This window comes from Cyrtonyx montezumae, unplaced genomic scaffold, assembly GCF_038088225.1.
Source record: "Cyrtonyx montezumae isolate F1298 unplaced genomic scaffold, pur_monq_1.0 scaffold_30, whole genome shotgun sequence".
NCBI classification, from domain to species: domain Eukaryota; kingdom Metazoa; phylum Chordata; class Aves; order Galliformes; family Odontophoridae; genus Cyrtonyx; species Cyrtonyx montezumae.
This window is the reverse complement of record NW_027072035.1, coordinates 3,507,798-3,531,889: the sequence shown is the minus strand read 5'-3', so window position 1 is coordinate 3,531,889 and position 24,092 is coordinate 3,507,798. Positions and strand designations below refer to the sequence as shown.

The window sequence follows — 24,092 nt, the reverse complement described above, 5'->3', positions numbered from 1 at the left end:
ACAACACTCCAAGTTTGACTCACCAGTGCTGCTTAGAGCAGAAGGAGCATCTCACCCAACTCACTGCCAATTCTTTGCCAAATGCAGCCCAATATACCATTTTGCTTCTTAGCAGCAGGAACATATAGCTGGCTCATACTCTAGCTTGGTGTCCACTAGGACCCCAGGCCCTGTTAACGCCCCCATAATGTGTGTTGGTGCAGGACTCCACACTTCTCCTGGTTGAACTTCTTGAGGTTTCTGTCTGCCCATTTCTGCAGACAGCTGAGGGCCCTCTGGATGGCTGCACAGCCTTCCTCCTAGTTTTGTGTCATCTGTAAACAGGCTGAGGGTAGCTTCTGCCATCACCCAGATCATTAATGACTGTGTTCAACAGGACTGGAAAACTGCCTTCACTTCAGCAGCAAACCAGACCTGTCACAGCACTGGCTGTAGGAAAAGCAACAAATCAAGAAATGCTGTGAGGACTGATTTTTTGAATCCTCCGCCTGTGGCATGGGTAGAAACACCAAAGTGCACTCAGAAATGTAACCAGAAGCACAATGTGTCAAAAACAGGGAATCCTTGTCTGCTCTGGGATTGTCTGACAAGGCAAGAGGGTGTCTGTGTCCACGCAATAACAGCCACATCCCAAATGAGGCCCCTGGCTGGCAAAAATGAAGCAATAGGTCCCTTTAGTTTACAGAGGAATCTGTACTCACTGTCTGCACCAGGTTTTGTTGCCAGGAAGTACCTCCAACTTATAGTCAGGAGTTTGTCAGAACATAAATGTAGCTTTATTAGACCTGGCATGTGGTGGTTCAGCTCATCCTGATTCCATTCTGTGCAGCAGTCTGTATCAGATTCTTTGGGCCCAAGAACCTCTGTAAGTTGTAAGGGAGATCCCACACCCAACTCTAATGCTATAAATCACAGATTTATCTGTAAGACACATGTTCCAAGGGCAGCAGATGCAAAATGGGAAGGAAGAACCAGCTCCCTTCTCCAACTACATCATCTGTTAAGGTGAGACCTTGAGAGGCAACGCTTAATAACTACCAGATGGGCCCGTGTTTGTTACATCAGTCAGCAGATGACAAAAAATAGGAAAGAGACAGCCTGAGTGCCCTTCTCATTACAATGCCAATCAAGTACTCCAAGTTTTCTTCCCTTGAACATTTTCAGTCAAGGCCTTCCATATCCTAACCACACTTCTGATTTGTTTCTTTAAAAAAGAAAAAAAAGGCAAAAAGTTCCATGGAATACAACTGAAGCACAATTCTGCTAAGTTAAAATCTATCGAAATTAATTAAATCTATCACTGACAAGTGTGGTTTACACAGAGTCCATACTAGCCCAAATCTGGCAACGAGCACATTTTAATTTGAGAGCTTGCAATGCGCAGAGATATAAAGAAAATTGCACATGCCTCGCATGTGAAATGCAGGGATCCTCCAAAGTGTCCCTCAGGCCCTATCTATCTCCTGCTGCGAGCCAAACCCAGATGAGTATCTGCCTTCATGCCAAGAGGGGAGGAACTCCTCCATTAGGTAAAAGAATGCTTGGATCATTAGTTTCCTGACCCTGCCATTCCCTGGGGGGTACATGCACGAATTTGGGATTGCTCTAGCTGAGTTTAACTTTGGGAGTTTGTTCAACAAACTCTTGGCTCTGGAAGAAATTGCTGACATTTTTTTCCCTCCTGCTTTCCTCTTATAGCATGATACGGTCCTCGCTTTTCTCTTTCACTACGGTTCTCAAGTTCTCTGATGGGTTCTGTGAAATGGCTTCTGCTGGCATCCTGTGAACTTGCCCAACCCAGTCCTCCTGCTCATGGACCCTCTCATCTGCTCCAGCACAGCTGTCCTAACAACCCTTTGGTGACTGTTTCCTACCATGTGTGGAAACCAAGTTGCCCTATGCATGTTCCTGCTGCAGAAATCACTGTGTGCCTGCTCGAGGTGCCAGGCAGCTCATGACAGATGTCAAGTCCAAGTAAAGCTCTTGGTGGGGACCAAGTTTGTCAGTAAAGCTGCATAATTGACTCAGCTGAGATTGCAATAGACTTTTCACCCAGCTTAGAAGTAAAACAAAGATCTGGCAACCCTGGAGAAGCAATCATCCCCTAAAACAGTCCAGGGATAAAAGGTAGATGAAATCTATAAGGCAAAATGATGGTTATTTTTCCTCTACCTTGTTAGCCCTGCTCAAACCCTGGGGAGCAGAGTATTTAGACAGTGCTCCTTTAAAGACGGGGAAAGGCAAGTGCTACATTTCATCTGGTAAATGATTTCTTGAGTTGCATTCCTGTGCATTCATGCACAAATCGAGAGCACTGCTGAGCCTCAAATATCCGCAGGCCTAATGGAGAGATCCAAGACAACGTGTGACAAATGGCATCGCGTACCGTACCCTCCAGCACTGGGAACGCGGATGATGGAAACGCAGCCACATGCTGCAGTGTTTCATCTCACTCTGGGCTGACAGGTGAGCAATGTGAGCAATGTGAGTCCCGAGTGTTTGTGTGCTGCTCACTGCTGCCCAGCTTTGGGGTGCAGAACATGAGCATCAGTCCTTTTTATCCCTGTCCTGCTGAGCAACTGCTGCTGTGCAGCTACAGATGTAGCTCCTACTGTAGGTGGAGGTGACTCACCTGGGAGATGTGTGGCATCTTGTGTGGCAATGGCTGAGCAAAACTGCTACAGAATACAGCAGTAAGGAGGATCCCAGTGCTTAGCAGGGCCACAGTTTCTGCTCAGAGCACTGGAAATTACCTTGGGCAAGGTGATTTCTCTCCAGCCTTTCCTGCATGTGTGTAGGCTTCACCTGCACTGTGCCCAACCCAGCAGCTCACAGAGAGCTCTGTGAAAGCACATACAGTGTTACCTAAAATAATAAAATCGTTTGAGTGCGAAGGGACCATCAAAGGACACCTAGTTCAACACCCCTGCAATGAGAAGGGACACCTGTAGCTCAGTCAGGTGCTCAGAGACCTGTCCAGCCTGACCTTGAGTGCCTCCGGGGACAGATTTCCACCACCTCTCTGCGCAACCTCCTCATGTCCCTTAGTGTAAAAATAACCTTCTTCATAATATCCAATCTGCAACTCTTTTAGTTTGAAACCACTTACCCTTGTCCTATCACCACAGTTCCTGCTAAGGAGTCTGCCCCTTCCTTCTTGTAGCCCCCCTCTATATACAGAAAGGCTGTTACCAGGTCTCCTCAGAGCCTTCTCTTCTCCATGCTGACCAGCCCCAGCTCCTCCTGCCCAGCTCTGCACAGAGCTCTGCAGCAGACAGCCCCCAGGTGCTGACAGGTGAACCAAGGCCGGGTGAGTTCAATTGTACTGAGAAAGGAAAAAACACCACCTACTGTACAACTGCAACAAGGGTTCTGCTGTCACTGTTACGTAGGTAACCAACAATTGACTTCTTTATTTAATTTCACTTGTTTAAACTGCCAAGAGCTGGCAACTCCTGAAAGAAAGGATTAAGTGGGAGAAGTAGAAAGGGCCATATCTGCTTGCTCTGCTCATTGCTGTGCTCTGAGTGCTTTCATTCCATGTTTATACAGTTTCTGGTACAACATGGTCCTGACCCAGCTATCTGGATGCATGAGCTGATGCTAAGGAGCTGCTTGCTGCCCTGAGTGCGCTTTCTTTTTGGCCAGCATTGCATTTAATGGTGAGTGGTGCTCACTGCTGTCTTAACTATTTCTTTCATCAGTCTCATCAGTAGCTCAGCCATAAAGAAAGTGCTCTTGGATAGAAAATTAGCAGTGTCAGGATTAATAAGTACTGGCATTTCAGGTGCTGCAGGCCCTGGCCACAGATTCAGGCTGCAAATACTTATAAAAATATGTGCTGTTGAATTAAAGTATTTTAAAGTGCCTTTTTCTTTTTCTTTTAATGAAAGCTTGGGAGTTTGCGCAAGAGTTCACAGCAATGTGGTAACAGCGTTGCTTACAGAAATATTTGGCATGGTTTAATCTTTAAAATGTTTTAATGGCTTTGAGTATTTCATAAGAAATACTGGAAATGATGTGGATGGGAATATCACTGACTCTGTCAGCTTTTCATAGAACAAGAAATAAACGTAATTTGTTGTCTGCTCTTACCTGAGTTTGCTACACTGGAAAAAACAGAGACATTTCAAAACTTCCTTAATGTCCTCCTTGTTCTATTTTGGGATCAATACTCATGGAAAAAAAAGAATAAAAAAATCCTTTCTGGTCTCCATTCCTGAGCTTCAGGCATCACATCCGCAAAAGCAAAAATATATAGAAATAGGCAGGTTTGAAGGAGAATTACCCAGAGAAGCGCAGAAGGAAAGCAGGGGGATAATGGAGGGACATGGGAGGGGGGGACTGGGAGGTGACAGCACAGCACAGGGAAGGCTCCAAGGATCACAGTGCCACAGCACATGGCAACACCACAAATCACAGAGCGCAGGAATCCTCTGTGCACCGATGTATACTGAACACCCAAGCAGTTAAGCCAAAAACTAGAGTCTCGCAAAACTGGGACTGTACCCTTTCATAGCTGAAAAGGCCGTAGGGACAGCCCCTTCTGGCCAGCACAGAGCAAGGCAACAGCAAAAGACACTGCTCTGAGCTGCTGAGCAGGTTTTCACAGAAGTACAGAATGGTTTGGGCTGGAGGGGGCATGAAGGATCTCGCAGTTACAAGCCCTTCCATGGGCTGGGCTGCCAGCCCCCAGCCCAGGCTGCCCGGGGCCCATACTGCCTGGCCTTGAGCACCTCCAGGGACAGGGCTTCTACGGCTTCTCTGGGCAACCTGTGCCAGCAGCTCACCGCCCTGTGAGTAAAGATTTTCCCCCTAACATCTAAGTTTCCCTTCTTTCAGTTTAAAGCCATCTCCCCCTTGCCCTATCACCCCCTATCACAGTCATTTTCCCTAAACACGCTGCGCTTTCCTCGCAGCCCCGACGGCGATCCCACTCCGCACACCCCAAGTACCGGGTGACCCCGGCAGCAGGACGCAGGCGAGAACCCCCTTTCTGTCAGCAGACGCCGGCTCAGCAGCGCACCCCCAGAACCGCTCCAAGGCGCTGATCCAGGGGGGAGCCGCGGGGGGCGGGTGGGGGGCGGGGGGGGCGGCCGAGCGGCGCCGATTTGGGCAGCGCGCAGCCGCAGTGCGACCGTCGGCGGGTACAAAGCGGCGGTCGGAGCGCTCCGTGCCGGCGGCGAGGTTGGGCGGCAGTGCCCGCCCTCGCGGCGGGGGCCCCTCGGGCGCGGAGCCCGCAGGTGAGCGGCGCGAGGGGGCGGGCGGTGCCGTGCCCCATCCTCACTGCTTCCCTCCCCCCCAACTCCTCGGGGTAGGGCCGGGCCGGGGGGCGGGGCGGGCGCAGTCCGGCGGTGTGCGTTTCGTGGGCGAGGGTCACGGCGGTGCGCTCCGCGCGGGTCCGTGCGTGACGTGCTGTACCGTATCGCGGGGTTCCCCTCTGCGCTGCTTTCGCCCGAGTGATGCGCGGAGCTGCGCCTTGCTGCTACGTCGGGGCACCACGCGCGCTGCCTGCCCGCCTCTCTGCACGGTGCGTGCCCTAACTCGGAGCTCTCCGCGGAGCGCTGATGCGGGGTTATCGCGGTGTGCCCCGGGCGGTGGGTGCATCGCTTCTGCTCGGCTCGGGAAGCGGAGGGGGCGGTGGTATGGGGTGGCCGCCTCGGTGCGGGTGAGCGACTTGGAAACAGAGAAGGGGGGTGGTTTGGGGGCTTATGAGCATGCCTCGGCTTTGGCTGCTTTTGATGCTTTTCTAAAAGCGCTTAAAGTCGTGGTGTGTTTAAAAAGTGTCTTATTCTTTTCCTGACGAAAATAATCTATCCTTGCAGCCCCACAGGCTTAAAATCTTATTTAAGCGTAGTTGCAAGCCTCCGTGCATGCAGTGACTGTCTTGTGACTTCTCCAGCCCTGGGCTTTGCATAGAGTCAAGCGATGCTCAGCTTTCTTGTTAAAGTCAGTGGCAGTGTGCTTTTCGTTGAAGGCGTTTAATTAACGCTGTGGCCCTTCTGGCAGTTCTGTGGCGTGGTTGACAAACTGGAATATTGTCTCGCCAAGAAAGGGGATCAGTTTGCTAAAGTGAGTATCAGATGTTGTACTCGTTGTTTTCCAGCCTTCTGTTGGGTGGACCTGACCCAGAGCTGTGTGCATGTTGTGAGGAAGGGGAGGCATGACAGGTGTGAGGAGGCTGATTCATGTAGGGTGAATTTCAGAGAGGCTGAACCCTGGAGCCGGGATCCGGGGCTTCGGAAGGAAGCCCTGGAGTGTTGTTTCAGTGTGTCTTTAGACTGGAGCAGGGTTCCCACGGGCATTCAGGGCAGCTGGCCCCTGCCCTCCCAGGAAGGCTTTCCTCTTCCTGTAGCCAAACAGAGGAGAATACCACTATTAAAGTGGATGGCTTTCCAGTGGCAAACCCAATACTGCCTTTAAATTGCTGATGATTGCTGTGGCTAATTCGTTGATGACTTCTGTAGCACTCCAGCCTAAAGAGGAGTTCCCCACTTACTAGTTCTCAAAGTTTTCTGCACCAGCTTTCGTTTGACGTTATGTCTTCCTTTAGAATTGTGCTGGGGAAATAAGGGCAAAGCCTGCTCCTTATATCAAAAATGGAGCGAGGGGCTTGTGGGTGGTACTTACGTGATGCTTTCATGGGCAGAACTAGCATTGGATGTATTTTCCTACCATAAATGGCTTCTCTACGGGGTGAGCCTTTTGCATTACTCATATGCTTGTGTTTCAGGTGATTTTCTTGGCCTTGTGAAGCTCCTGTGCTTGTATTGCTTGCGGGCTTCGTTTCTGCAGTGCCCTCTGCATCTAAATAATGGATGCTGACAGTGAAATGAAAACTTATAGATGAAGAGTCTCTCTTGTGAACAACACAGAGCTGTCAGAAATGGGTGGCTGGCCCAAAGTTTTAGTTAACTGAAGACAGTTGAAAATCTTGTGGCGTCAGCAACCTATTGTAATGGTAGGTGGTGGAGATGGCATTTTTCCTACTCATCTAGCTAGTGGAATTGGCTAACGGGGTATGATATGAGTTTCAGGCATCACTGCTTGGGCTTTCTGGTCCATCCAGACTTGCTTGTGTGCCTTCAAGAAGGAAGAAGCGCAGAACAACCAAGGTGGCTTGAGCACTCTGTGTGTATGCACACATGTGCATATGAATCTTGTCCAGGCTTTTGTGCAATTTGGCTTGACTTCAAGAGTTACTAGCTTAACTCTTAACTTGCCTCATAATATTGAGGAGTTCCATTGGACTTGCATAGTGAGCAACTTGTGGAAAGCTCTGGTTCCCCTAACTCTCTGGAGATGCAGTGTGTGTAGCTTATGAATAACTTGAAGTGATATTTTGTACAGGAAGATTTTTTTTTGCATTGTGTTCTGACTTAAAATCGTATGTATCTTCTGCAAGTAATGGAATCAGTTTGATCATAATTCTTGTCAAGACAAACTTAAAACATGTTTGGGAAATGATTTGTCTTAAGCACCTTAAAAGTTTCTGATTTTGTGGTTGAATAATTGGCAGTGCTGTAAAAAAGGCATTTAAGCATCTATTTAAGCATCATGGAAGCCAGTTAGGATTGTCAGCTTTGATACTCCACTGTTATCTTGTGCTGCTGTTGCAGGTGCTGCATATTGAGGCACAATAGCATGTGTGTACATATGGACATGTACATACGTCTTGTCCCAGCTGGTAGAAGTCTGTTGTCCAAAGGGAAGTAGTAGTACAAGTCAGGAATAGAGTAATGGATTATCTTTTTGCAATCCAGGTTTTGTGCAGTTTGGTCCTTGCAGTATTGCATTGTGAGTTGTACTTGTCATTCTTATCTCATTTGCTGCCTCTGTATGCTGTGTATTTTGCTCTGGGAAGCTGTGTTTGTAATTGTGTTAACGCCGGAAGAGAAACCTGAACCTGGTTTGGAGCATATTCATATTCTTACACATCCCTCGTAGCCTCTGCAGAATTGCAGAAAAATGTATATGGTGATAGTCATTTCTTCACCATTAAAACTGTACTTTTCCATGTTTAGTGACTTGGGTGCTGTGTTGAATACTGGAAGTGCTTTCTTAGCTTTACTGGTAGTGTAAGACTTCCAGAACAGATGCTTTTGCAGTCCATCCCCACTACCGGGCTGCCACAGTCCAGAGGCTCTTACCTACGTGTAAAACCCAGTATGTAATCCAGCTAAAGGACAAGTTAGAAGAAAGCACCAGGATAGACTTAAAATGCTGCTGCAGGCTTGCCTTGTCCGCTTCTGTGCTCAGAAATGTTTCTGATTCTTAATTAGAGTTGTACTGAAAAATGACATCTGACAATTAAACATGAGTCATAAATTTGTTTCACATGCCCCTTTCATTCTTCAGATGTGTGAGCAGATTGAGGATAGAGGCGTCAGGCACGAGCAGCTGCAACTTCCTTGTGGCAAGCAGATCTTCTGGCATGAGTCAGGTCCCTCTGCAACCCAAAAGTGTTCCTGTAGCTGTTAGATGTGTGTGTCTCCTATGGCACACGGAAGCTAACACTGGACCCTGATATCTCACCTGAGAAGCTGTAACATTTCCTGAAAACAAGGCTTCTTGAGGAAATGTTCTGGTGCTGGTGGAGTCACCCTTCCTGGTTGTAAGTGCCTGAGCTCTGCTGGAGAGTGCCAGGTACCTCTCGTTTTCTTCCTGGGTTTTCTTCCTGGGCCGTGTTCTTCTGTGCCTGGAGACCCATGCAATCATGTGGAGCAGCAGTGATGCTGCTGTGCTTTCTGCTGTGCTGGTTTTGGTCTGTAGCTGACATGCCACAAGTGTGGCTTGTTCTGGTGGCTTTGATGGTTTCTCCACTTGGCTCCTCACAGCAGGTAACAGCTGAGGAACACCAGGGCAGGGGGGCAGTGAGAGGATAACAACCAAAATATTGGCTGTCTAGTGAGGTTCCAACCCTGCTAAGGCTGCTCAGTGTGGAGGTGTTTCATACAGAGGCTTTGAGAAATATGCAGCATTTAAGCACCCTGGGCTGATGAAGGCTAGTCTGTCTTCTGCCTTATGTCTTCTATAGGTCTGTAATTAGCAGACATGGACTTATTTAGCATTAATTCCCTAGGTTTATTTTTTCTTCCTTAGAAGACTCCAATTTGTATTTGTTTGTAGCTCTGGATAGTGCTGTTACCTATACATGTCCAGTCCTTCTCAGCCTCACCTGGTGTAGGGCAAATAACCCCCAAGAATGGTACTCAGGAAAAACAGAGTGGAGGGTGGTCTATTTTTGGTAGGCTTATATAGATGGTACACAGACAACTGGTAAGTAAAGAGTGGCTCACCTTTTGGATGGTCGAGGCTCACCGATGCCTCCACTGGGGAGGGATCTCCAACAAGTGATCCTTCCCCAGTGGTGGTCAGCCCTTAAATGGGGTCTGGGAGAGGTGGAGCCAGACTCCACCCCTTCCCATCACACAGGTACATTACCTTCACCTGTGCCCCTGCGGCTGACTCAGTGCTTGCCTCAGGTGATCAGTCAGTGGTTCAGGCTGTGATTCAACAGTTCCCATGCACCCGGTAGCCTTCAAGGATGGTTTGCAGCGATAACTTTGTAGCATGCATCTGCCAGCACTCATGCACAGAAGTCCTGGAATGGGATGAGTCTAACAGTTGTCTTATGCTGTTATTTTCACCTCCTAATTGCATGGCTTGATCATACTTTGTCCTTGTGATAAGGACAAAGCTCTGTTTTTCACTTCATAGCCTTTCATTATCTGAAATAATTTGCCAGCTTCTTCCAAATACAGCTTTCCCAGTCTGTTGAAAACTGAAGGTTTTTTAATCCTTTCTTGTATTTCTGCATGTTTCCATTCCCTTTTCAATTCTCTTCATTAGCTGAGGGGAAGTGTTCACATTGGCTGAGACAGTTCTGCACCATTGGTCTCTCAGTGCTTGCATGGAGCTGCCTTGGAATTAACAGGCATGGAGTGGTGGTGCCAGGGTTACCCTGGAGCAGTGGGCTGTTGGAAGCCCGCATTCCCTGTTACAAGGTTCAGTCCATAAATGAACGTCCTCTTATGTGACAGATGAGAGCATTCTGCTCTGCACGTGGGGTTTGGAAAGCCTTGCCCTCTCCTCACGTTTCACCTTCATCATGCAGCCATGCGGAGGTGAGAGAGCGAAGTTTAAAACAGCATCTTCTCAAAATTATTCTGACCTATTTCTTCAGAATCAAATCGGTTTTGCAGTGTAATGGCTGGGAGCTGCCCCTCGAGTGAGGCATTGGCAGGGGGTGGATGTGTTTGTTTAGGTGCATCAGCAAGGCTCGGTGTGCTAGGACTTATGTCAGTGATTTCATTTACTACTTGAGCTGTTAAATGAGGGAAGGAGGGGTCTCCTTCCATAGCCCGTTTGGAACAGCTGCATTGAGAATCCCCAAGGAGTGCACAGAAGAGTAAACTTTCTGCAAATGTTTCTCTTTTTTCATCCCACTCAGCATATGGTAATGCGGAGGACCTCTGAGGGTTACTCCCATCTAAGCCGGTTTGGACAGAAAGAGCGATGCATGTAAGCTTTTCGCAGCTCATCAGTGCTCTGCTGAGAACTTGCCAAGAGGTGCTCCGACTGGAGGAAGAGGCAAAAAAAGTACATTCCGACTGTAGTCTCTTGGCTTTTTATGTTGGCTGTCCTTTGTTACTTTTTATATCCTGAGATGTTGCACAAAAAGGTAGCCCAAGTGTAATTGCTGACAGAGCAACATTCTGAATTTTTGTCTCTGGTTTTCGAGGCTCCTGACAGAAAACCTGGAACAATGAGAGCTGATGGGTCTCTTCTGTTTTACAGTTTGGCAGAGTCAACTTAAGCCCCTGGTGCTTTCTTTGTATGTTTTTCTTTTCCCTTGCCTCAACAGTGCTCTGCTATTATGTGACCTACTTCTTCAGCCCCTTCTTTCCTGGTGTCCTTGTTAGCAGCTGGACATGTTACATGGAGGCTCAGCCTGCTTCCCACGGTGGTCCTGGCTGCAGGTGGGCTGCACAGGAGCAAAGCCTTGTTCTCTTCCAGGTAGTGGTGCCTGAAGAGATGCGGCAAAATGTGCTGAGAGGAGCTCAGCTGAACCCTTCCTAAGAGTGGGGGCTGATGCTGGAGTTGGCTGTGCTGTGTTTTCTGAACAGAGTGCTATGGCGGATAATGATTCATCCATCGGAATCCAACTTCCAACTCCAGTTTGCCACAGAAAGATAAACAAGCTGTATCTGGTATTCTGTGGTAGATAGCTTCAGCATGCCTTAGTGACATCCCTGTTACCAGAACAGGGTAAAAACCTGGCTGTTGGTTCACTGCAACTTCTTCTGTGGCTGTGTGTGTATCCCTGCATTCACTGTGTCACTGGGTGAGCAGGGGCAGGCTATGCTTAGGTTTTTCATTCAGTCCAGTGCAAGAGAGCAGAAGTAAAAGACAGGCACAGAATTGCAGCGGAAATACTGAGTGGAGGATGATTCTCAAAACTATGTGAAAGTTACAGAAAATCATGCAGGTGTTCCAAGGTGGGATTTAACAGCTATGTTGAAGGGCTCCTATGCTTTCTAGGTCCCTTCTCCTACTTGCCTTACATGCCTTGACCTCTGTCTGTCACTATCAGCCTTTCTGGTAGGGCTTGGCAACCAAAAGTTGGCTTGTTGAATGAAGAGCATTTATCACTCAGCTCTGAAGCCACCTCACAGTGAAGATGTTAATAGAAATGTGCACTTTAAGCTGGATGAAATTCTGTTCATAATCTTCAGTTTTCCACAAACCAAGAAGCAGAATGTTTCCAAGTTGTTGGCAATTTCTTGTAGTTTAGCCCTTTAGCCACAGTTCTGTTATAGAACAAGGGTTTTGTTGTTGTTTTTTTCTAAAAAATATTAAAATGTTTACTTGGTAATGTGCTAAGGCTTTGAGCAGGATGGTCAGTGTCTTAGTTTTTCTGAAAGGCAGAAGTTGTCTATCACTTCAGATTTTCAATGCAGGTTTTCATGAGTGGGATTAGAATTAAGCATTTCATAATATCTATATGTCTATATTTTAAACCACACTTAATGCTTTTTTGTGACACTATTGTTTTTTAGAACAACAGTCTTTCTCTCAGTCTCGGAGAGATTTACAAGCAGGTTGGAAAGGAAAAATGGTAACATTTCTGACTGTTAACAGAAAGCAACACAAGAAGATATTTAAGTTCCATTTCTTCTCCTGACAGATAGTATTGGGCTAATTCCTAAACTTTTACCCTGTTTTTTTGTGGTTGTTTTTTTTTAATGGCAAGCTCTTGACAAGTTTCTTTTATTCAAATGAATGCGAGTCTTACTCTGACTTGGAAGTAGGGACTGGCTGTTTTATCCACAGGAGCATTGTGGTGGCACTCTGTTGGGATTGTACTCCATGCATGGTAAATTGGTGACCTTGCAGGGTCAGGTGAAGTCACCAGCGGGGTGTGAATCTCTGAAAGCAGGTGTTGCTGGAAGAGATGGAGGTGCAATTAGCAGCAGTTTAGTTTGTCCTGTTAGCCTGGTTTAGCTAAGCTAACAAAGCTCATGCATGTTTCTTACGCTGTTCTAGTGCTGTTTTGGTGGTTTTTTTTTTTCCAAATAGACAAGGGCTTGGCTATGTGGAATATGAGCATTCCTTGTCTCTATCCTGATCCCCTCTGATTTACTGCTCAGTCTTAATCTCTGTCTGCAGTTTCTCACCCATCATAGCTGCTGCTTGTGAACATGCCATGTTTTTAAGCTTTGTGTGAGATCAGTCACATCCACGGAAATACTCGTGGCTGCCAGGATTCTTCTCAGCTGGGAAGAGTCAAGGCAAACAAGGCATACAAGCCCTTCTTTGTGCCAGCGCACATCCCACGGCTGTCACGAGTTGCTGGGTGGGTGTGCAGAGGAGATGCACTCGGTGCTTGTAGCAGCATCAAGCCTGCTGCTGGGCTGGGGGTTACTGAGAGAATGATGTGGAGTTCTTTCATGAAAAAGGAGGTGACTAAGTGCCACCCTCGTGCTATGAAGGGTTGTTTTTTGCTGGAGTAAGCTTGGGAGCATGTTGGCTCTTTCTGGTATGGCAGTTCCTCCTCATGGCCTGAGAGAGGCGGGATAGCAGGGGTTAAGCTTCCAGAGCTGAGCATAGGGTTGCTGGCCTTAGAAGTGTTATGTGTGTGCTATGGTTACTCCTGATGCAGGTATGCCTTTGATGTCCGCAACCACCCAAATACCGGGGGACCTGCGGCCCCGATAGATAGCAGGGATGCAGTGTCCTACTCCAGAGCTGTGTGCAGGCTCTGCACACTGAAACCCACACACACGGTCACGGTGGGACGAGACGGCACCCACCGGTTCCTCCGAGAACCATCGAGCCCCGCAGCAGCCACAGTTGCCTCCTGATGCCGTCGTTCCCGGTACCTGCCGTCGGCAGGACCCCTGCCCGCGCTGCTCCGCATTGCTCGCATTCCTGCGTGCGGGCTCAGGGCGGCGGGGGCTGCGCTGCCATGCGGGGGAAGCCGTGGGAGGTGTCGGTCCTCCCCGTGCCCATCGGAGCCCCCCGCCCGCATTGCTCGCATTCCTGGCTTCCTGTGCTCTGGAGGCTGACGGGGCTCCGTGGAGGAGCGGCATCAGTGCGTTTCTGGCTGCGTCTTCGTGGAAGGGCGGTGATTTACTGCCTGTTGCTCACCACCCGTCGGGGTTCAGGAGCAGCTTGGCGTTTTGGCACTGGTTCCGGTGTGTTTTCAGATGTGCTTGGTGAGTGCAGATCAGCAGTGTGGCAGGGGCACGTCGGTGTGAGCGGAGAGCGGACCGGGGCCGTGCGGGGTGTGGAGGAGGGCGGTGGGTTTGGGGGCACAGTGGTGCCCGAGCTGGGCGCTGCCGTCTCGGTGACTGTTGGCTAGAGAGGAAGTTGCACTGCGATTCCGCTAAAGGCCTTTTTTCCCCCGAGCAACTTGTTGATTTGCATCACAAAGTGGACCGAGGTTGTCTCCTTGGTGAGCTGCGGGGGGAAGGGGGGGGAGATCACTTCAACTGCTGGAGTAGCTGTGGGGTGACTTGCGGGTATCTTTATGCCTGCTGGTGCCTTTCCGAGCGGCTCTTAATTGAGACGGTCAGCGCTATATTAGTTATGGACACCGTGGGACCCGCACCTGCGGAGGAGTGGAATGGGGATGGAGGCTGCGCTGCACTGCAAGTCCCCACTCAAAAACACTGCCTGTTGTTCCCTGTGCCCACCTCATACTGCTGGAGGTGTTGAGAGAAAAATAACGTATTTATGTACTGCTAGCAGAGTGACAGTGCTGGCTTTTGCGCTGTCATCCAACAGCCCTTTATTCGTATATATGTGTATATATAAAATGTAATCAAACTGACTCTTAAGTTGGAGTGCTGGAGTATCTTGCAATGCTGACTTAAACCCAGAAGTTGTTGATGCATCAATTTGTTCTGGTACTTCTGCCTTGAGTTTCTGTTAAATAAATGGATGAGTATGGGATAGCCTTGAGGGTAATGGATGAGGTGTGTCTGCGCAGCAGGTATGTGGTGTAGGTTTCTTTCTTCTTTGTGTAAATCTTTGTACCTCTGAATAGCCCCCAAGGCAGCACAGAGGTTGTCAGAAAGGCCTGGAGCAAGTAATGGAGATCTGTATTGCCATGGGAGTTGTGTGCCTAAGCTGCATCATGAAATTGTATTATTATGCACCTCCTAAACATGTGAAAAGTGTTACGGTCACTGGGGGAAGTGTCCTCCCTATGTGAGATCTTCATTTGGACTTGTGCTTAAATACCTAAGCAAGGCTGACTGCATTCTGTCAAAAGCCGGAGAGGTTTTCATTGCCAAAAACTGAGGTAAGACCCAAATAAAACTTAACATGTGATGAGTTATCTAAATTCCTTTAAGAATTGTTCCCTCACAATGAGTTACTCACATGAAAGCAATTGCTAAACCATGTCTAGACTGCAGAATCGTGGATTTGACTGAATCTAATTAAAGCAGTAGTGGCTTGCAGGTGAGGAATTAACTGCAGTACATCATCCTAGCTCCTGCTGCGAGGAGACTGGCTTTATCTGGGATGGGTTTGGACTTGTATGCAGAGGTAAATTAAAGTCAGATAGCTGAAACAGTGCTTTCCCACCTGCCACACAGCGAGAGGCATCTGCCTGCAGCAGGGTGACTGAGCAGTCTGTGGAGATGCCATTTTCAGTATAGTGTCTTAAAGAACTAGATTGATTTCCTGCTAATTCTGGAGAATTAAGAGGGTAATCCTGGAGCACCAGCAAGATGCCTCCGCCTGCAATGTGCACATAATGGGGCAGCTGGAAGTATGGGATCCAGTCCTAGGGTTAAGCATGGGGCCCTGGCCGGCCAGCCACCCTCCTGGTTAAGCTTGTGTTCTTGGTCCATCTGTGCCATTGCCTCATGGTGACCAGTTAAGCCATGATGATCAGCAGCTATTGTCTGAGAGGGATTAGGAGAGGTGGGATGCCCACACATCTGGTTTCCCAGCTCTGATCAAGCAGCTGATGTGGAAGTGGGGCTGGCTGGGAGCTGCCCAGGGCAGTTTCCTTGTAGAAGGAAGAAACACAGTGCAGCTCTTGGTAGCTTTACTGCATGGCCTTGAATGTTTGCCCAGCAGTGTCTGTGAAACATCTCACAGCCATGCTGTTCTCACTCCTTTGCTGTTCCTCTCTGCTCTCCTGATCTGTCCCATTTCCTGTAATTTCTCTATCTAGCACATGCTTTGTTCGCTTCCGTCAGGTTGTGCTGCTTCTCCTCTCTGTCGAACCCTGAATGCTTACTCTGTTCCAAGTCTGGGAGAGAGTACAAGAAGGGGCAACAAGTGTGTGTGTGTGGGGGGGGGGGGGGGCGGGGGGGGAGGGGGAAGCTAGAGGGAGGGTTTTTAGGGGACAGAGAGGGGGTGCATGGAAAAGTAAAAGAGAGGTGAAAGAGCTGGCCCTGACTGAACTCTGGTTCCTCTGTCAGGTGAAAGTAAAGTAAAGCTTTGTCTTGAGAAACATCACGTTTTCAGTCTGTCATCAGATTTCTGTTAGTCTTGAACTTTGCCTCAAAGGGGATATTGCGGAAGTGATGACTGGGTTGTGCTTTTCTTTTCATTGCAAGGTGGGGGATGTGGGGACAGGGCAGGCACAGGTGCCTTGTTGTCGCAGCAGCAGGCAACTGCTGTAGCTTCTCAGGCTGATGCAGTGCTACAAGATGTTCTGGTTTTGTTATGGAAAAAAGACTTTCTGGGCTATTCTTGGTACCAAGTTCAGCTCTCAGCATTACAGGGAAAATTTATGTGTATCTAATAAAAGAGACACATGCTACTGCATGGTGAATTGCAGAGGAAACTTTTCCTAGAAAGGAGTGTTGACCTGAATTTTGCCTTATGTGAGTGCCTGAGAACTTGAACTTGTTGTCATCTTGGAAATAGTGCAAACTCAGACTAGTGGGGGCATTGGGGTGGGAATGGGGAAGAAAAATACATAGCTGCCAGGAATCACAACCTGTCAATGCTGAACATGTCACACATGCTTCCATCAGTTCTCCCATCTCAGCTATTGGCAGCTGGGCAGTGTAGGCTGTCCCCTCTGCAGGGCTGTGACCACCTCAGTATGCAGCACTCTGGTATGTTCTTAGCTGTGCATACTGATTTATGTTTTTTTTTTTTTGGAACTGACCTTCTGAGTTCCTTTCATTAGCATGTTAATTGAGACCTGTTTGCTATGGGCTGCTAACATTCCAGGAGAGTGTTGCCACTGTTTTCTTTACGTTCCTGTAGGAATTATGGTGTGATTTTTTTTTTTTGAATTGTGGGAAGGAAAGCTGTTGTGCTCCATGACTGCCTCATGATTCACCTTGGACGGTCAGTTGGGACTGAAGTCGGATGAGGTGAGTGGTGGTAATGGTACTGTCAGTGGTGATGTTGAAGCTGTAGGAAGAGAAGGTTCCTAGTTATCATGAGAAAGGGATAATAGTCATCTTGTTAAGATGGGATGCTGACTTCTCTCTGATGTAAGTCCTTATTATCTCCATCTATTTCCTTGTCTGCTTCTTCAAAACTTCATTTACATGAAGTCCTAGCCCATGACTCTTAAAAGCTAATTTCTGCCTGTATGGAGGGTGGTCCTTCTTGCTGCTGCCTTGCTGGCCATCTGCAGTGGCAGAAGTTGCACTGCAAGCAGGATGCCTTGTGTAGATGGGCTATTTTGCATGACTGTGGTGTTCACTGTCCTGTTGGTAATGACGGTCACAGGTTGCCGCAGTACTTTAAGTTCTGGTTCAGCACCTGTGAGCAATTTGCCCTGCTCCTGCTGGCTTGCTGCTTGTCTGACCAGCAGCTGGTGAGCTGGACTAGTGCTGGCTGCAGGCTGCACGTGGTGCTGGCATGTTTCTGCTGTGCACCTTGTGACCAAGTGTTGGGCTGAAAAGGAGGTTATGAAACTGGAAAGTGCCATCAGGGAATGTTCTGCAAAGGGAAAAGGGGGCCAGGTGCCCTGTGTGTGCTGCCTGTGTGTGTGCCTGTGCTTTCTAACGCTTGAAGTGTGGCTGTGAGCAACCATTTCCTGCCTCCTCTTCTGTACTCTTTTCCTCTGAGGTCCTTCTAGACTTGCCTTTTCCCTGTCATCTGTGTTCTTCTGGCTTCTTTGCTGGGTTGCTGACCCTTCTGTTCACTGGGATTATAGGGAATCTGTACCACACAGCAGAGCCCTGAGAGGCTTGTGGAGTGCTGTCAGTCCTGGGTCTAGCTGTAGTCAGTTCAAAGCCACAGATGGGTTTATTAAGCTTATTCCTTTGTGCTGTTGCAGTTTGAGACACTGCAGTCAGATGTGGGTAGTTGGAAGGCCACACTGTGCATCTGAGAGCTGTTCAGCCACCCTAACTTCTCCTAAAGAAAAATTAGGATAGCAACAGGTCTGTCACGAGGAGGAGTTTCAGGAGAAAAGAAAGCTAATAAACATCGAGGGTGTCTCAGGGATCCTTTCTGTCACACCTTGTTTTGTGTGCTGTATTTGATTCCATCCAAGATTGTAGAATGCTTCCCAAAGCCTAGTGATAAAATGCCTCAGTTAAATGAGGGTGAAGACTGGGGAAACTACCTAGTTTTGTGGACTGTTTCTTTCAACACCCTCAATTAATGGTGTTTTTAATTAAGAGTTCATCATACCAGAACTATGCAGCAAGTTATACCTCTAATCTGCTTCCCCTCAAGCTGCATTTCTTTGTAATTGACAAGATTCATATGTACTAGTAGGAACAGAGGAAAATATGAATATATCTGTACTGGGAGAATTTCTGAGGCAGGATGTTGAAAGTAGCATCAGGTTTCTTTCATTTTTTTTTTAGGGTAGTTGTGGGTAGCTATGAATGCTCCTTTTTAGGTGGGATAAAAGGAGAGAGCTATTAAACTGTGATTCTGCCTTTGCTTTTTCCATCTGGTGTCTCAGATCTTTGTTCAGCTTACTACTTGTTTCTCTCAGCTCAGGCCTAAAGGTCCTGGAGGGGTTACTGTGCTGGGAGCTCTGCTGGTGCCTAAGCATCCTCTGGAGAGTGAAAACAAAGACAAATCATCTCCCCTTTACCCCCTGCTTGTAACATCCAGCAGTGTGTGTTGCACTTCAGTGATGTCAGAATGCCGTGCAGCAGCTGTTGGTGAGTTTTGGTGGGCTCCCATTCTGTCAGCTTTTAGCAAGATGCTTCATCTGAAGAAGGAACATACTGTGAATGCAAATGGCCATTTACTCCCCTCCCACCATCTCAGTCTTCCCCCTCTGGCAGTGCAGCCTTAGTGCCAGCTCCCCATCCAGACATGACAGCTGGTTGATGTCCAAGGTCCTTTGTGCTGTAACAGTTAGTGTCATGAAATGATTTGTCAGTGGATCAAAGCGCTGGTGGCCTGAATTAACTTTTTTTGCCAAATCACGGACTTGATGCTGATGCAGTCTGGTACTTAGAGGGGCTGCCAGAGCTGCTGACAATGAGTGATTTCTGACTTCCCCACAAGTTGCAGTGACGTAAGCATGGCCGGTCTCACCTGCAGAACATCTGGGATATGGAAGGCTGGTGCTGTGGGGTCTGATATCTGCAGAGTGGGGGCAGTAAGATTACTGGTACCTGGTAAGCTCTGAACTCTGAAGCGTTTTTTTGCCAGCTACGCCTGAAGGCAAAGCTGTAAGAAAGGAGTGGTTTCATAATGTGCCAAGATACTAGCAGGGAGCTGGTAACTGAGCTGTTAATCAGTAACAAAGCAAGTCATCCTGCAACAGCTTGTGATGCCAAATAGTGATGTACGCTGTATAAAAGGAAAGAATGTGTTTATCCCAAGTGATGAAGGACTCATCCTTGATCTTACCCTCAAAAAATAAAAGATTATTTATGGCATCTGTTGCTCTTGAGAAGGAACAAGGCTTATCAGGGAAGAAAGGACTTCACCTTTACACCTTCTGTTCTGTCCCCTGCTTCAGATCTGATAGCAGTAGAGTGAAATGCTCAGTAATCACCATGAGGATAGCTACGTAATTCTTGCTCACACCGACTGGTTCCCAACCACCAGCACTAGTCCAGTCTGTCTTCGTCTGGCTGTTCTGGCCATCCTCTTCCAGGTTTCCAGCTGGTTTGTGAAGAGTTGTTCAAGGGATGTGATTAAGAGACAGCAGAGCATTCTCAGTGGATGGTCTCATCTCAGAAAAAGTGCATATTTACAATAATGTATAATCCCTTCACTTGCCCAGAGCAAAATCTGGTGTGATTAAGAAAACATCTGTTCCTGACACTTCCATTCTTCTTCTGTTAGCTCTGAATAGCACACCTGAGGTTGAACTGCAGGTGCATTCAGATTCAGAGTAAAACATTCTTGCTTCTCTGATTTCACTGAAGCTTGTATTTGGTGGTAAGGCTAGAAACTGCTGTCCTTTTCTCAGGGGAAGAATGTGTCTGAGGCTGCCTGGGTGGGAGGGAAGAAAAGCTGTTTGAGGGGACAAAAGAATAGAAAGCTGATGTGAGAAAACACAGCTGGCCAGGCTGTACATCTGCTGTGCGCTCAATGTGATACCACGTAGTAAAGCCCCTTACATTGTGATTGTTTGTCCAGCTGTCCTACTGACTGCTTTGACCCAAGCAGTGTGAAGACAAGGGGTCTCTTTTCTCCCCCTTTGCCTTGGGCTGAACAGGTAGTGAAAGGGGAATTGTACTGGGAGTGATTGAACAACCAAAAAAAGATTATGGGGCTGTTGTGAGTTCATCGATTGTTCTGCCTCTTCTGAAGTCCTAGAACAAAGTTAGACAACTGGGTGCTTCATTGTGTCCTAGCTAAATGAAGGGACAGAAGTCACAAACAGAACTGTGAACATAGTTTGGATTTCAGAGTGTGTTCTTGCAGGCAAATTTGTTCCTCAGAGTTTTAGTGATTGCAGTGCCTGTGTGACAGTCACAAAGGCAGCTGCTGGTCTGCAGGTTCTTCAGGTGCTGCTTGGCCTAGGAAAAGCCTACCGTGTGGCTTTTCCTGTTGCTGCTGTGCTCACCGAGCAGCTGTGCTGGGCAGACTGCTGCCAGTTGCAGTCAGCTTGGGATCCTCTGTGCTACTGTGGGCTGAAAGCTTTGTGGGACAGCTGGTGTGTGTTCTTCCAGTATTTCTTTGCACTTCTTGTCCTACCGCTAGTTCCAGAGATTTTGTAGACTTTTGCTAACTGAGCACCTAAGACTGCAGATTGGCACACAGACTGCAACCAGGAGCTTTGCACTTTGCATCACTGGGGTGAGGAGGAATTAATTAGCCTTTTTGCTAGCAAGTGTCCTCTTTCACGCTTCTCAAGTTGCAAAGAGTAAGAATGAGGAGAAAAAACTTCACCTGATAATCTCTTTTCATGGCCTGATGTTAGCCACCCTGAAGCTATTTATACCAAGATGGCTGATTGGGATTCAGTCTAAATTTTCACCTGTTGTCCTCCTGGGGCCCAGGTTTATTGCAGAGCACAGAAGTGGCAGTCACCCCCTGACTTCACTGATTTCCCCAGTGCAGTCCCTGTGGGTCACTGCTGGGAGATGGCATTAAGGACAGGAGGTAGTGTTACTGCTGCCAGGCTCTAGTTTAGCTTGTATACATCAGGTATATCCAAAGGTTTGCTGTGATATGCCTGAAGAAGAAAGTTGGGGGGGGAACCAACAATACACATCTCCTCCCCACCCCTTCCTCTCCTTAGCACTTGACTGTTGGAACTAGAAATAGCCCCTCTGCTTCATTTTCAGTTGTTTTAAGGAAGCACTCCTTTGTTTCTTGTTACTGTTTTGATAGGGCATGGGTATTTGTTGAGAATAGAATATGGGAAGTTTAGAATCAAGTCTTACTGCCTAGCAAAAATGGGATTTCTATAACTGCCTTTTAGAAGAGCTTTTCCTTAACAGCTGTGTAGATGTTAGAGGTTGTACATGAACATCCCCTGCCTTGGTCCCCCTGGAAACTTGTTGGGCGTATTGTTACCAAAGGCTTATGTTGATAGTTCTGATGTGTTTTGCTACAGTGCTGATATAAGCTGCTCCTCTTGACCCCTGAGGTTTCTGTGGAAGGTCACAATGGAGAGGCCTGAATTCCTGTGTTAATCACATCACAGCGGGCTATCCAGGATGGTTTTCCCAAAAGATTAACTGAAGGATACCGCCTTGCTTTGAAACATGATCACAGAGCATCTAGCTCTAGAGGACAGTTTCTTTCATGTTTAATCTGTGCATTGATTACGTGTATTTTTAAACCACATACATATTACTCACTGCAATAAAATGTGAATGATGGCTTGTCATGTTAGCTAGCTGTTGGCTACTGCTTTGTGTCACCAGTAGGTTCAGTGCTCTCCTGTTCAGTAGCACAGCAGAGAAAGTTCATTTCCTTCGTTCTGTGGAGGTTGTGTTCTGAGGTAATCAAACTGCATCTGTTAAGCAGTTGCTGAAGCATACAGTAACACATGGCTTCTTTGCAGGTTTGAAAATGTAAAGACTTATGCCTAGCCAGTGGGCAGTAGCTGTGATTCTGCAGGCAGTGTAGCACACTGGGCTGATGTTGCTGTTCTAGGACTTCTGGGATGCTCTTCCAGGGAGGGCTGTAAGCCTTACCCTACTTACAGCTTGGCTTATGCAGCTAGTAGCTCTTAGATTAAATCCAGATATGCTGTGAGATGTGGTATCAAAGTATTTGCTGCCTTTTGAGCAACTTGCTCATTAATTACAGTCCCTGGCATGGACAACACAGCAGCCTTCGGAGCTGCAGTTGCATGTAGATTCTGCAGCTTTCAGAGCTGAAAACCTCTGTGGAGGTGCATACCAGGATGACTGCAACACTCTTATGTTCTGCTTGCTCAGCACACCTCCAAACAAGACTGTACCTCTAAGGAGATGTATGTAGGATGTTCTTGCTGCTGCTTCCCCCAGAGCAGTTATCTGCACCCTTTTGGAAACAGTCTCTTATCAATTATATAAGACTTTCTTCCTCTCAGAAGTGGAGCACTGATAAGGAGGATTGGAAGAGTTTGTTTGTGCACCTGAGTCCCCCTCCCCCCTTTTCTCCTCAAGCCCTGGTGTATGTATAGACAAGCTATAGATTACAACACTGTTGTATGGATGCCCTCTATAATATTGTTTTCTTGCTCTCAGGGAGCAGTTTATGAAAGTGTCATGAAGATGCATACTGCAGGGCTAAGGGGGAGGTGTTCACATTTTTAGTGGGTACTCCAGATGTTTATGTAATATGCCTAAGCTTGCAGTGGAAAACAAAATACTTGTGTAAGGCCCCCATGTCTGTCCATGGATAAGCTATTTGTCTGGGCTTTATGAACAATTCAGAAGAAGGAGTGTAACTGACAGGCCCACATTAGTTCTGTGTTTCAACTACTCCTTCCTGGCAGGATGTCTTGAAGAAAGTTATCAGACCATTTCTAAATTGGAATCTTAAAACTACAGTATTGACTTTCCCTTCTCTATTATTTACCTGAAAAGCAAATATTGAAAAAAGGCTGTAGAAATTCCTGTTCATAGTGGCAATGAAATGATCCCATCCAGGGCTTGTTGTAAGATTGGGTCTTTGCTCTGCATGGGTTTCTGTAGGTGCTAGTTTTGGCCACAAACCACCACATGGCTCAGACACTTTGAATAGAAATTTAGGTGAGGCTTAGGAAGGCTGTTCAGTCCTCTTAACTGATCAAGTCATCATAAGAAGGAAGGTGAGGAAATCACAAAATAAAGCTCCCTGCAATTTTCAGAAGTCTGTAAGAAAGTGTGCTTGGTTTAACCTCTGAGCAAGCTATTTTTTGCAAAAGCTAGTTTAAGGCTAAGAAAAAAAAAACCACATTAAAAACCCAGTTTAAGGTACCTGAAAACACAAGATGAGGTTGTCAAGCTATGTGTGCAGTAAACTTTTATTTACTTTTTGTGTGCTCGCTGTGACAGTTCATGTTCCCTGACAGCAATGCTTATCCAGCATACAGGGGAAACGTACATTTTGGAGACCACTAGTTGTATCTAGAGCTGACTTGCAGACTTTGAGAGGCAGTTCAATTTGTGCACTGCTGTGACCTTCAAAAGCTTTGCAAGTCTACAAATAAAAAGGAAGAAGGAGCTTGGCTGTTTGAAATACTAACAAATCGTTTTAGAATAATTAATCTCTCCCTGTTGAACTGGTGCTCCAGAAGGATATGCTCCCCTTTAGGCATGGGGGAATTAGCTGAAACAAGTGCTGTATATCTCACAGTTGTATTTCATTCCCGGAATGGGCTGAATTAAGAACACAGCCTCCTTTGTGGGAAGAGGATGGGCAAGTGAGCAGTTCAGATCAACAATATGTGGATGTTACTAGAATATACAAAGGTGAACTGAGATCATGGCAACTGTAGGTGTTGCAGCATCACCCTTGTCCAGGAGCATGGCAAGTCCTTGAGCTGGAGGAGTAGGAAAACTTAATGTGGCAGGAGAACTCTGGTTAAACATGCATGCATAGTTTTTCTATCATTGGGAACTGTGTGTTCTTCCTGCTAAGGAAAAAGATCTGTTGTGTTCTATGAGATACCTGTACAAAATTAGGAAAGCATGCAGTTTCGTAGGCTCCAACCGCAGCTACTGGTTTGCAGCACTCAGTTTTGTTTCTGC

The 24,092-nt window shown here is 47.3% G+C and overlaps 1 long non-coding RNA gene across 1 annotated transcript in view; it reads left to right on the top strand.

The window, feature by feature from the left end:
- Nucleotides 1-5,189: 5,189 nt before the first annotated feature.
- The window catches only part of LOC136053472 (uncharacterized), a 28,828-nt gene continuing 9,925 nt past the window's right edge, over nt 5,190-24,092 (top strand). Inside the window, exons 1-2 of the long non-coding RNA XR_010622653.1 lie at nt 5,190-5,243; nt 5,826-5,949. This is a non-coding gene — a long non-coding RNA (uncharacterized LOC136053472). The remainder of the gene's footprint in view (nt 5,244-5,825; nt 5,950-24,092) is intronic.